At 39.0% G+C, this 14,570-nt stretch overlaps 1 protein-coding gene across 21 annotated transcripts in view; it reads right to left on the bottom strand.

The window, feature by feature from the left end:
- Map2 (microtubule associated protein 2) overlaps positions 1-14,570 on the bottom strand; it is a 275,825-nt gene that overhangs the window by 115,587 nt on the left and 145,668 nt on the right. For 16 of the 21 annotated variants that reach the window (XM_041631829.1, XM_041631848.1, XM_041631826.1 and 13 more), the window contains exons 1-2: positions 10,442-10,601; positions 10,108-10,172 (exon numbers count right to left, since the gene is read on the bottom strand). The gene's annotated coding sequence lies outside the window, so the exon portion shown is untranslated. Of the gene's footprint in view, positions 1-10,107; positions 10,173-10,441; positions 10,602-14,570 lie in introns of those variants that run through there. The other 5 variants (XM_041631846.1, XM_041631847.1, XM_041631827.1 and 2 more) reach the window with 3 other exon arrangements.

Here is a 14,570-nt window from a genome sequence, read left to right as displayed (position 1 = left end):
GATTATCCCTAATTGAGATTGGCTGTTGAAGCTCCAGCCATTTAGTCTGGAAGACGAGCAGAAAGGACAGAAGAATAATGGATGCCATACTCTGTCTTTTTTTAAGTACCTGGTGTGAATTACACAGCTAAATTCAGTTTATGATTTACTGGCCAGAAATTAGTCATATGGCTAATACACATACTTTCCAAGAAGACTGGGACTCCTATTTTGAATGATCATATATAATAGAAAACTACCAAAGAGAGGGTCTCTTATTATGGAAGAGGAAAGAGAAGGTTTCCTGAGTGAAAGGAATGGGAACTATGTTTATTACAGGTTACGAACTAAATCAAGTGTACCAACCCCTTGCAATAACAGCAAGTCAAAACACTAGAGGGCCTAGATGGCTAAACTTATTCCAGTGTTTCATGCACAGTTATTTACGGTTTCATTCCCCTTTCTTTTAATAGTTGTTACAAACCAAACCAGGAACTGAAAAGATAGATAGTTCAATAGTTAAGATCCCTTGCCACTCTTCTAGAGGACCCAAGTTTGGTTCTCAGGTTATTTCTATCTTTCTTTTTTTTCTTCTTGAAATCCAAATACATTACTCAAAAAATATATAAGTTGATGTTTCATGTACACAGCATAGGGAGCAGAATGAAAAACATGTATGCATTGTATGCACTGACCCTGGTGTTCCATTTCCTGGTTCTCTCTTATCTGTCGGGCTAGTCACTGTCCTGGGAATGAAAAGTACAACATTCTGAGCTGACTCTTAAGACTTTCATGGACTCATAAGTTCTTCCTGAATGTCTCCCTCCCCCATTTTTGATTGTTACTTCCCATATTTCTTAAGTACCACCAACATAATCTTGTCAATTATTTGAATTTCTGCAGCCACAATATGAATCTAGGCAGCTTGCTTAGGCTTTTACTTTTAAGAGTCTGGAACCACACTGGAGCACTGGACTGAGCTCCCAAGGTCCCGATGAGGAGCAGAAGGAGGGAGAACATGAGCAAAGAAGTCGGGACCACGAGGGGAGCACCCACCCACTGAGACAGTGGAGCTGATCTATTGGGAGCTCACCAAGGCCAGCTGAACTGTGACTGAAAAAGCATGGGATAAAACTGGACTCTCTGAGCATGGCGAACAATGAGGGCTGATGAGAACCCAAGGACAATGGCACGGGGTTTTGAACCTACGTAATGTGCTGGCTTTGTGGGAGCCTAGCCAGTTTGGATGTTCACCTTCCTAGAAATGCACGGAGCGGGGAGGACCTAGGACTTACCACAGGGCAGGGAAATCTTACTGCTCTTTGGGCTGGAGAGGGAGGGGGAGAGGAGTGGGGGGAGGGCGAGAAGGGTGGGAGGAGGGGGAGGGAAATGGGAGGCTGGGAGGAGGAGGAAATTTGTTTTTTTTTTCTTTTTTTTTCTTTTCTCAATAAAAAAAAATTCACCTCTAAGTACACTAAAATTTATGCCAACCCAAAGCACTTAGGTAATGTGGGAAGAACCATTAATGTCTACATGTCGCATCCTCTTCCTTCTATTGAGTCACAAATACCTACCACTAGCAAGAAATTTCTAAAATTGACAATAACTGGAAAGAATATAGCTATTGTTCATCTTAGATATAGAGCAAGACTTTTCAAAAAAGAACCATCATTTTTTTTCCACTCTTAAATATTGTAAAAACTATATTTTGGTTATGAGGTGTTAAATGAACTAGCTTGGTTTTAACCAATGCCAGACGGAGATCAATGTACATCCCGCTCCTTTAATGGTCATAATCCAGAGTCATTAACACTGGGAGGGAATTTTAAGGAAGGTTAATTCAAACCATGTGAATCAGACTTCAACAGAATCCATGGAAAAAGATAATCAATTCATCCTTCTTTGTAAGGAAAAGATGAATGAAGGGAGGGAAGGGAGAGAGACCTGTATGTGTGCATCTGTATGTATGTGTGTGAAAGAGGCGGGAGTGGAGGAGGAAGGAAGGGATAGATCAGAGGTGATACCCTGCCACTCTGAAATGCTCAACCATTTAGCTGTTGAAGGGTGGCATTCAGATTCTGAAAACTTTCCCGTTTCAGCTCAATTATACTGTCTATATAGAAAGGTGAACACACACACACACACACACACACACACACACACACACACTCTTCTCATTCCCTTTGCTCCCCCTTGGTGTATTTTGTGTTGATAGAACAGGTACAGAGGTGCCTGAGACTGCATTTTTTAAGGATTTTTTTCTAAACACTCTTGGAAAAATGTGATCAATATGTTCACTTCTTTTCATGTCAATTGAACTTGATACTTCACTGAAATTTTTTTAATTCAAATTTCTAGGGTATTGTTTGTTCCTACTATGCTACTTAAGCATTTACCAAACTGCAAAATGAAAGTATTTAGTCTAGAGACCTTGACATGGAATGCTAGTCTAGAGACCTTGACTAGGCATGCTAGTCTAGAGACGTTGACATGGAATGCTGGTCAAGAGACGTTGACATGGAATGCTAGTCTAGAGACGTTGACATGGAATGCTAGTCTAGAGACCTTGACTAGGCATGCTAGTCTAGAGACGTTGACATGGAATGCTGGTCAAGAGACGTTGACATGGAATGCTAGTCTAGAGACCTTGACGTGGCATGCTTACCAATAAAATTTGTTCTATAGAAAAAATGTTAAATGCTAATAAACAGTCCCACTGATGTTCAACACACACTTAAGCTATTCTTCCCTTATAGGGAAGTAAGCCTTATTTATCTGATGGCTCATTTTTTTCTAGATATTTTAAAGTTCTCATACATGGTTTGAGAAGATTCAGAAAAGTTAATTTTTTCTGATTTCTGATACTAAAAGGGAAACTCAGTTATAACCCAGCAATGGCGATGAGAAGCCAATATTCCTCCTGACAGTGTCCCAAGATTTCTTTAAAACATTACATAGTTTATGTGTATGTATTTGCCTGCATAAGTTTATATGCATTGTGTGTGCAGGAGCCCAGAGTGGCCAGAGGAGGGGACCTTCACCTGGAACTTCAGTAACAGGTGATGTGAGTTGGCATGTGGCTGCTGGGGCAAAAGTGGGGTACTGGTTCCTCTAACTACTGAGCCATCTCTCCAACCCCATGTGCCTGGGTTTCCTACAGATACTTAGCCACTCAAGACACTCAGCTGTTTACACATGCATCTCCCTGTAACAATCTGACGAACTCGTCAAAGGAATACAGTTCAACCAACAAAATGGTCCACCAGGGAGAAACTGTCTGAATGTGACTCGGAGGATCGTCCCTTAAATCAGAGACTAATCTCAACATTTCGATGCAGCCCTAGATGATGCACCCAAAGGTCACATTAACATGTGGGTAGAACATGATATGACGCAGGGTCTGGGAGTTTTGCATAAAGAGGATGAAATATGGCACGGGCCAAGTAGATACTGGGCTGACTCTATAGACCTTTTTAGTGCTGTGACCCTTTAATACAGTTCCTCATATTGAGGTGACCCCAAATCATAAATTATTTCATTGCTACTATATAACCCTAATTTTGATGTTACAAATTAGAATGTAAATATCTGATATACAGGATATCTGATATGAGACCCCTGTGAAAGGGCCGTTTGGCGCCCCTTCCCAGTGGGGTCAAGACCCACAGGATGAGAACCTTTGTTCTAGGCAGAAAAGAGGGTCAAATAAATTAGGATGCAGGAACAGAGAACTGCAGCTCAGAAGCTTGCCCAGGGTTATATAGATTAACATTCCCAAACTTGAGCCACAAGAATTCATTATGTTGTAATAAGCAGAGACCATGGGCCGAAAGAATGAAATGCCAATGGCTCATTATGGCTGGTTTAATGGATCATTCGCAAAATAACTGGCTGTAATGACAAAATCTCAGGAGTAAAAAGAGGCAATTCTTCCTTACCTTAAAGAAGCTTGCTGCATAAAAACAAGGGCTCACACTGGATTTACTCTTAACAGTGGCTCTAATCATTTCTATCTTTGGGGGGGGGGTCATTTGCCTTCTAACCTCTCACTAATGAAAGTGTTTGTCCAAATACAGAACCTCAAAACCCCTTCTAACCTTAGCATTCAGATTCTGAATTCCTTCGGGTCCCTTCCCTTCACCTCTGCTTTAAGGTTGCAGAGGTAAATCTCCTAGCATCTTCTCTGTCCTACTTAGGACTTATTCTCTGTGCAGCGGCCATGGCAACAAAATATGACGTTTACTTGTTAACCCACAGGATATTTCTTCCTCTAGGAAAAAAATTGCTAAAATGCCAGGAAAAGAACATGGAGTCTAGAGTGCAAAACGTATTCACTGGCTGAGTGGGTGAATTTGTCTCCAGGTTAGAAAAAAACTCTAGACATCATTTCTTTACCACAAGAACTCCCCACTTTTGTTTCATTTTGCTCTAGTCTGTAGAATCTTGCTACCCAGCTCCAAATTCTTATCTCCATTCTCCCCATTTCATTAGGACCTTGTTCAATGGATGCATTATTTTCCTGCTTATATATGCAACCACCTTTTTCTGTCTGCTTAATCCTATTCTTGAGATTTCTCATGTACCAAAAGCCCATCGAGTCCCATCATTGCTTCTTTGCCTTCCTCTGATTGAATCTTGTTTTCCTCTGAATCCTTAGAGTATTAAGCATATTTCCACATTATTTACTTTATAAAATCTTGTATCTGTCCTGTAATTCAACTGTTCTGTAGCCTGGCTTAGATTCAAAACTAAAGTATGTATAACTATCAGGGTCTCCATCCCTTCATTCGTAAAGTACGTGATCTACACCAGAGTTATGATGAAAATGTCTGCCATAAGCTAGCGTATGGCATTAACAGAATCTCAGATACTGTGTTCCAGAGCAAATCATAGTCACATTTGAACCAAACATATTTTATCTAGTCAAGGATTTAACAATATAGACTGTGATTTTTGGTTTTTGGTAACATCCATTGGAAATCACCTGAGCTGTAGGGCGGAGGTACAAATGATTCCACTGAATGACCTTGACAAATTGGGGAAAGCATGGTAAACAAAGTTGATCAATGTGTGTCAGAAAGTTATGCAAGTGATCATGATGAATGGGAAAAGGACAAAATTCAATTATGTATTCCCCGGTCCTGATTATATAAATTTAAATGCAATAGAATGAACAAAAAAAAAGACAAAATATTCATACGTTATTAACCACTATATTATGATACATTGTAAAAGTACAGACGAGCACCATTTCTTTTCTTATATAATGTGTAGACTTACAAAGTTTTATAAAATGTAGATTGATTGAAATATTTTATACATTAATTTTCTGAAAAATCCAAGTTTTAGCTTTGCTTTCTAACGTTTTTGCTATATTCCTCTTGGTTATTTATTATTTATTTATTTGTTCTTCTAACTCTTCCTTCTGTGTTCCCAATTCCTGTCTCATTCCATGTCTATCATGAGCATGTTGCTATACATCTTCTCGTTGGTTCTGCTCTCACCCTTTTTCTTGGTAGCGTTACCCGCATCCTCCAGACCTTTCTTTCTCTATCTTATATTTCTGTCCTCTGCAATTTCCCACCCAGTCCATTCACACGTCCATATCATGTACAGTCCATCCTTCATGCCCCCTACACATATCACCATCATTAACACACCCTCTTCCACTCACTTAGTACTAATTGGCTATGCGTCTTCTATAACTCCAGGATCAACAAAAAGATAACTCCTTTCTGCAAGTGGCTCTCAGACACGTTTCTCTAAATCTCTTTTAAACTTTGAAGCCATCTGTGAATCACTCTTCTGCCCTTTATTTCTGCCAGCAGTCAATCAGTTGCTGCATCGGAGTGTAATTTGGGACTCAGAAGCATCTTTGACTTTCACGCTCTTTTTTCATATCTACAACCAATGCTCTTTGTCCTTCCATCCCTCTATGACAGTGTCTAAAATGATGCTTCATGTAACATGCTTACTTCAACTGTCTTACACAGAGCTGCAAGATAAATAATCTGAAAATAATTTTGGCAATAGTTATCTTCTGTTTATAAATATCTTCTTATTGAATAAGAATAAAACCACATAAATACAAAACAAAAAATAAAAACTCAATGTATTATTTAAAAACTTCTTCTTTAACTCACGGCCATTTTTTATTTTGCTATTCAAAGGGGAGGGGGGTAATGGTCATTTCATATGGTATAGACTTGTAGTAGCCACGGACTTGTCCACTCTTTGCTCCAAGTGTCCCCTTGATCTATCTATGGTCTAGGACATATGAGATCCATCTGTGCTCCCAAGGCTTGGCCAATTCCTTCACTGCTGATGTTAATCTTTGCTTTTCTTGAAGCTCCTACTATGCAGTATTCCCTTTGACCACTCCTGTTCACCTCTGGATTTCACCACCAATGTCTCGTGCATAAATTTCATACATTGAAGTCCCTGAGGAAATTATATGCTTGGTATGGTACAATCAACGCCCTTTGGGCCTTTTTTCCTCTCTATGGCAGCATCTGAAAAGATGTTTTCTGCTGCCCTGTCCTGCTTCTATGCACCAGCTAACCTCGGGAACTATTCCATTAAAGCCACTCTTTTACAAGGAAGAGCGTCTCAATACATGCTGTATATCTCTTATTTCCCTGGTGATTTTATGGGTAACTTTTCTTTAGTTTGAATATTTTTCAAAACGTCCATGACACAAATTTCCACTTTATTTATTTCAGACACTCAAACCTTTTGTGATTATTTCAATTTTAAAAGTCTTTACGAAATATTATATGAGTTGAATTTTGATCTTGAATTCGCTAACTAATTTTAACACACAGATTATACAACTAATTATAAAACCCCATGAAAATAACAAGGTAAATGTATTGTTAATTCATTTATAAACCTATGAGTTTATCTGACAGCCTTCTAAGAAACTGTATGAAATTAAATATATTCTATAAGATGTATGAAAACATGAGTATTATATATGTTTGATATATAAGAACTTGAATGATGTAACTATTTGAAGACACACTTCTATTACATGTAAATGAAAGTCTGCAAAGTATACTGTTTTGCTTATATTGTAGCCTTGTATTATCTACATAAATGTAATATTAAGGAAATAACTAAATACAAAAAGTCTGCAAGATAAGTTTAATATTTATGAGTGTCTCTGAGGGTTTGGGGCCAGACATGGTGATCACACAGCTGGAGCCTCAGTTCACGCCTCTGTGAAATGAAGACTGTACCTGCTCCTGAGAATTACAGAGTTAAATGGGATATCACATGTAAGAGCAGGATAATGTCAGGCAGGTAGTTAACAATAACAAATCATCGATCTAATTAACAAAAGCAAATGGGAATAACGAATGACATTCTCCAAAATTACTATGACTCTAAAAGTTTCTTTACAGAGACTTCCGTATATAGAATGAAAACCTATGCACTTTGTTTTTGTTTTGTTTTTGCTTTTAGAGACAGCGTCTAAGTATATAGCGACCTGGATCTGGTGATCCTCCTGCCTCAGTCTCCGAAATGCTGAGATTACAAAACTGCCCTATTCCTGCATATATCATCTACGCTTCAGTGTTCTCTTGCTCATAGATGATCATTTCTAGCATAGTCTGTGTAGACAAATCTAGCGATGGAGTGCTCTGCCCCTCTGCTACTGCAGAAGCTTGGCAGGAGACCCGAAGTGCAGATAGCAGAGTGGATCCTGGGAGTACTGTGTGGGAGGCGCCCATAGCAAAGGCAGGCTGCAGCTTGCCTTTTTTTATCTTTCTGATGAAACTGAATTTTTTTCCACTTTAACTGAAATCCAGAAAAATCATTCCCACATAACCTGAAGGAATTTTAACACACAGCTCTATTCTTCTCAAGCAATTCATCTAATAATCAGTGGCTAGGAATTGGGGATGTGACTCAGTGGTAGAGCCAACGCCTACAACTTATGGGGTTCCGCATTAAAACATCAGCACTGCAAACATTAATAATTAATAATAGGACACACAAGTTCTAGGTAACTAAACACACAAAATATCAAATTTCTATTCTTAAGGCGTCATCGCATAAAAAAACAAAAGAAAAGAAATAAAATCTTTACAAATTAAGTAATTAAATAAATAAATATTAACGGAACTGTTGTGGTCCAGTCACTATTTTATGTGTTAAAAATAACATTACTGGGAGAAAATTCGGCAAAGAAGTTAAGAACTGTGCAGACAATATTGATTAGTCACTAGGGCATCGAGACCTCACTCAGAGCTATTTTAACAAGCTGCTGCTTATTACAGATCCATCATCATCCCTACTAGATGATTCCAAAATGGCCCTGGAAGAGGAGGCAACAGGGTCCTCTTGCTGGTCATGTGCCACCTTTTCAAAGCCTGGACAAACTGCAATGGAGTGGGGCAGTTCACACTGACAGGGTATAGCAGACTTTATCTTGAATAGGATAAAGATAAGTTTACCTTCTTCAACTAGCACAGACACCCCAAAGCTTAAATACAAGTGTCTGATACATCGGAAAGCTAAGAATCAGACCACGTGGGAGATGTGTGTGTGTGTGTGTGTGTGTGTGTTCTACGTGGATTTGGTGAGATAAAAAATAACGGATAATTTTCACCAAACATGAAATATTTTCATTTACTCAAAGTAAAACCTCAAAAAAAAAAAAAAAAAAAAAAAAAAACGATCTCTAGAGTTTTTCAACATCCGGGGGAATGACAAGTCTTCTTTCGGGCTTACCTAAGCGATCATACGGAATGATTTCCGAGACAAAAAAACTGCATAATCATCTCATCGGTTTTTAAGGCCAGTCTACTGGAATGAATGCAGTATCTGAAATCACTTAGCACCGTTTTTGAGAACACACTAATTTTTTAAAAAAAATGCATTCTCCTGGCTAAAAATCGTTGGTGGCTCAGCCTACGCTTTGGACAGTGTCATCGGCCTCTCCCCTCTTGCACGGGGACTGCCCACAGAAGCTAGGCTCTTCAGCGGTGCTTGTGGATGAATAAATTAAGTCACTCGTGATTACACATTGCAGAGAAAATTAACCGAGGACAATGCACTGGTCTCCCTCAGCTGCTGCAAATCTTTGCGTTCATGCTGTACACATACAGTTGTGACATGTCACTCTTAGAGTGGTTGTCTCAACCATTGGTAAATTATAGTTTTTAAAAGCTAAACATTCTGTATGAAAATCTTAAACTGGGAGTCGTAAAGGGAAATGCCATAGATGCTAAGAGAAGGTTTGGGGGTGCTATCGGTCTCGCCTCAGGAAGGCAGAAAATGTCTTCCATTTTTTAAAAAGGCAAATGACTACTATATAGGATTTCTGGACAAGAACATATGCTAAACTCAAAGATAATGCTAAAAAAATTAAAGAATGGACAATATTCATAATTTCCCTTCCAAATCAATATACATTCTGATGATAAATATAAAAATTACTATTTTTCGTGTAAGGCATAAGGCCCAGATCAATGGGTTCAATGCCTGAACAGCAAGAGAGAGGGTTCCTTTTTATTCTATTATTTCTGAATAGAGCATATGATACCAAATTCTGGTAAGAATGGACCGTCTTTGACTTTAGTAATATCCCTTGTTATATACTAAAACATTTGTAAAGAAATTACAGTATTTTATTCACAAAACCTAACAACACTGAGTCACCCCTGGGCTTTCGTTTCCAGTGCTCACATCCCATCTACAAAGAGTGAACCATCTTATTTAGAATGTTAAAAAGAAGTGGATCCACAGGAAACCATCAGCTAAAATAATTTTTAACACATTTCTCTCAAATTCAAAAGAATACATTTTTTTGTGATACAGAATTTCAGACATTTTATTAATTGTCCCAATAATAAAATTCAGACGCTACAAATGAGCTAGGCATGGTGATATTTCTTAATAATTTGCAACATAGACAAAAGGCATATTTTTATAGATGCTTTCTATTCAAAATAGACTTGGTTGGTGGATTAATCTGCACAAGAAATTCCATATCTTTTAGACAATGATCAGCACGGGCTCTTGGATAAAAGACCAACCATAAAGATAAACCTAAATAAAAACATTCCAGTTCTTTCTCAATATCCCCTCATTTAAGCATCCAAATAAAACATGCAGTACCTTTTAATTTTCTGATTGAGTGACTCCCAATCAGTGCTTCCTCTCTTAGAGACAAGCTGAAGACTCTGGAGAAAGAAAACAAAGAAAACACGTATAAACATATAGGCTTGTCAACTAAATATTAGAAATCGGAACTCACCAATAAGTCCATTCGTCTCTCATATCCAGATAATAAATTTACCACTTGGAGTCTGTACTACAACAAATGCAGCGCTTCAATATTAAGCTCAATAATGGATTTAAAACACGGTAATCCAAGACCACATAAAGCAGATCCTTTGCATAGTGGATTAAAAATAAAGTGAAATAGATCGTAAAAGCCTTAAAGCATTACCAGTGCATATGCAGCAATGTCCCCCTGAAGCGAGTCCTTTGGAACTGCTGCAGAACCCTCCTCCAAGAACACTCCCTCTCGCTCCAGACAGATGCAGTCTGAAAGCCACCAGCTAGCGTCTGTGTGTGCCGGGGAAAGGGAAGCTGCAAATTAAAAAAAGTCCCCGCAGTGGCGGAAAGGAAAATAAGGCAAATAGGAGAGGGAGAGAGAGCTCACTAGGCTCGGAATTTTCGAGAAGGATGACGAAACACTCAGCTCCGCCATCATTCACTGACAATAGGATGGTGCCCGGGCTTAGGATTTAGCGGTTTGCCACGGGGGCTTTTGGTACCAAATGCCTGACAGGCATTTTAATCGCCTCCATCCAAGTGTGTCCCCAGGAGTCTAGTCTGTAAGCCTATGAAAGTCATCATCTGGCCCCCTTTGTGTTTTTTATACACACACACACACACACACACACACACACACACACACAGAGAGAGAGAGAGAGAGAGAGAGAGAGAGAGAGAGAGAGAGAGAGAGAGAGAGAGGAGAGTTTAGGTTTTCAGGCATATAGGATTACAAGCGAGTTAAGCTACACAAACTGGGCATAAGTAAATGGTTGTTTAAGGAAATTTTTATTATCTATATGAGGGATATTAAGGATTCTTTTAGGTTTTGTCATGGAAAGATTAATACAATTTTTAATGCATATTGCTTATTCATGTTCCAGAATAAGGCACTATTAAAGCGATGTATATATTGGTATATAAATCCTACAGAAAATTTTATGGCTTTGAAATTGTGATAATTACCCACTGGGCAATGTTTTTCTGACAGGGCTTGCCATATGATATCTGTGTGCAATCATTTTTTTCTGATTTCATACAAAGGGAGGTGGCAGCAAGTTTGAGTGTGGACCTTTACAGTCCCTGAGGTGAGGGCCATTGCATGGAGTTCAGTGTTTGGCATAATCAATCACCCCTTCAATGTTAGCAACTGAAATTCACAATTAAATATCCCTGTTATACAGTGCCTCTGGAGGGGGCTTAACTGTAGAATAATTCTCCACATGTATTATCCGGGAGGAAATGGTAATGAATGAATTGGTAAAGCATTGTTAGAACCCTGCACCAGAAAATGGAGTGAATTTGCTGTGTACCAAGAGGGGCAGCTGCAGAGAAGGTTGCTGAGAGGAAGCATCACCATGGTTACCGGAAACAAAAAGTAAGGAGAGAGAGAGAGAGAGAGAGAGAGAGAGAGAGAGAGAGAGAGAAATAAGGTGATGCTGAGCAAGAGAGAACAAGACCATGATGGGGGAAATCTGGAGACAAAGGACCCAGTTCCTTTTCCTCTTTCCAAAGAGCTGGGTTTCTGACACTTGTGTGTTGTATTTTGAATTCAGTAAGATGGATTTTCATTTCCTTCTGCTATGCTCGTCACCATTTTTAATCACTCACAAATCTTGCTTTCATAAATATCTTTTGTTTTTTTTCTTTTCTTTTATTACATTAACAAAATAACAATCCAAATTCCCACTCCCTCCCCTCATCCCACTTCCCTCCCACTCCCTTCACACACCCTCATACCCCACCCCTTCCAATCCTAAGAGAGGGCAATGCACCCCATAAATACGTTTTTATTCTTTTCTATGAGATCGATCCATCCATATCCGAACCCTCAGAAACCACCCAGCCCCACCCCAATACCCTTTGCTTTCTAGATGAGAAAGTAGAGGCCCGAGGCCTGCTACCAAACCAAATTCCCAGGCAGAAGCAGCAGGCTGGCTTCCCCATTGTCCCTTCTCATCAAGGGACTTTCCTCTCCTCTCCTCTCCTCTCCTCTCCTCTCCTCTCCTCTCCTCTCCTCTCCTCTCCTCTCCTCTTATGCTGTTTGCAGGAAAAACAGAATCCAATAAAATCCCTTGTCTTTCTCTAAACCTTTGATTTGCCAAAGCAACAATCTTCTCTTTTGAGACACACTGCAATCATCCTGAGAACTAGGTTTGCTTAAAGTCTGTGCTGAACTGTGCGAGGCCACAGAATCTTAGGTGATTATATCAACAGCATTTTTTTTTTCTAGTCTGGTAATCGGATGGATCAACTGCTCATTGCAGATCTATCTTGTTGATCCAGCTTACTCATCAGGTCCTAGGCCTTCTGATATTATGGACATCATTTTTGCAAGCATGAAAATGGATAATCAAAATGAGCCAGAATTCCCCAGGTTCCTCCTAGATATGACAATATAAATCTTGCTGGAGTTACCTAAAACAAAGAAGCTGGAAAACTGAGAGTCCTGGTGTAGTGTGTGTGTGTGTGTGTGTGTGTGTGTGTGTGTGTGTGTGTTTGCATGTAGTAGAGGTATCACTCAAAATTAGTCACTAGAGGATGCAATATTTACTAAAATCTAATTTTTAAACTACTTAGTACAAATTGTAGCTAGGTTTTGAGCTTGGTGTATTTCTGTTTATATACTGTATTTTTTTTTAACAGTTTCTTTTCAGAATTGGAGGTTTAGCTTACTGGTAGAACTTGTGTTTAGCATGCAAAAGGCCATGAGCAACTCTCTCTCTCTCTCTCATTAGTTTAGGTCAATTCACCTATAGATGGATAGTCATGCTGTTTTCCTAAGTATCTACAATACACAGAGGACACCACCATCCTCTTTCCACTGTACCTTAGCTCAGCTACCAAATGAAGAAATCACATTAAATATATACACTGTCATAGATACTATGAAAGAGTTCATGTTTTAGTAAATCCTATCAACTAGCTAGTTTCCTCTCACTACCATCTCTTGTGTCTTTTAAAATATAATCTCTTCAAAATTCCTAATTTTATTTTTCACCAGAGGCTTTGGAAGTGATTTTAGGATGATTTCTCAAAGCCTATAAATCACAAAGGCCTGGCAAGACATCCCCAATGGTGCAATAACATTTTTATTTGGGGGTAACCAATGACTGTTTAATTGGACTACGTACTGCTCAATAGGAAGGAATCCATACTTGCTACTGTATGCAACCCAAGCCAGCTACCCATGGCAGGAGAGTCACAGACCCTAGAGGAGAATCTATGCGTGCCATTACCCTAACCTAGCTTAATTTCTGCCAGTGGTTCTCACCACTCATCCAAGGACCTTCCACCTCAGCAGATAGCAGCATTACCGAGATCCAGAGCTGATGAAAACACAGAGGATGAATGACGATGAGGCGCCCAGTCATAACTGGTAATCCACACTACAACCTTCTACTCAAGGCTCAAGGAACATTGCAGAAGAGGAGCTAGAAAGACTAAGTGCTAGAAAATCTGCTGAGTGATGGTGTTACCTACTCTCCTTCCAGACACTACAAAATGGCAGGGATTAGGAGGTCATAACAGTAAGGTTTCCTAAACAAGATGTGAATAATGATGGCACCCCTTCACATGCCAATGTGGCTGGAGTAAATTTCACTGACCCCTAGATAAAGAACTACAGTCAATTAATGATAGCTGAGGGACTGGAGAATAATTTTTTCCCCCCACGGAAGACCCCTGGTTGGTTATTCAATCTAAAGTAGTTATCCCTAAAGACTTGTACATGTGAACATCATTGGATGGACTTGGTAAATTCTCTCCTCTCTCTTCTCTCCTCCCTCCTTCCTTCCCTTTCCCTCTCTCTTCCCCTCTCTCTGTGCATGTGTGTATAATAATACAATCATAAAGAAGAGTTCATGAATTTGAGTGGGAGTGGTAGAAAACATGGGTGGAGCAGGGGTTGGAGTAGGAGGCATAGTGAGAATGATGTATATACAATTCTTATGTATGAGAAATATCATTTAATAGATCAATATGAAAATTACATTAGTGGCTAAATTAGACTGTTCAAATACAAGAATGTCACTGTTGTGGTCCATACTGCTGTCCTTATTCTTTATATTAGGCATTCTTACTTTAATCTCCATAAATCAGTATTATAATTTATATTGTAGGCTTAACATTTATTTAAAATGTTTCCTACTTTTGTTGAATTCTGAGAAGTACCTAGCAATAGACTACATTCTCTTAAATGACCAGAAAGTGCTTGTTTATCTTTTGTTAGTGTTAAAATACACTACATGTTGTTTTTTAATCAAAATTATCACAATACTTAAAGTGACAGGGACAAAATA

This window comes from Microtus oregoni, unplaced genomic scaffold (genome assembly GCF_018167655.1).
Source record: "Microtus oregoni isolate MIOR12 unplaced genomic scaffold, Mior012 000038F_ref0000394, whole genome shotgun sequence".
Taxonomy (NCBI): Eukaryota; Metazoa; Chordata; class Mammalia; order Rodentia; family Cricetidae; genus Microtus; species Microtus oregoni.
This window is presented reverse-complemented; position numbering and strand designations above follow the sequence as displayed.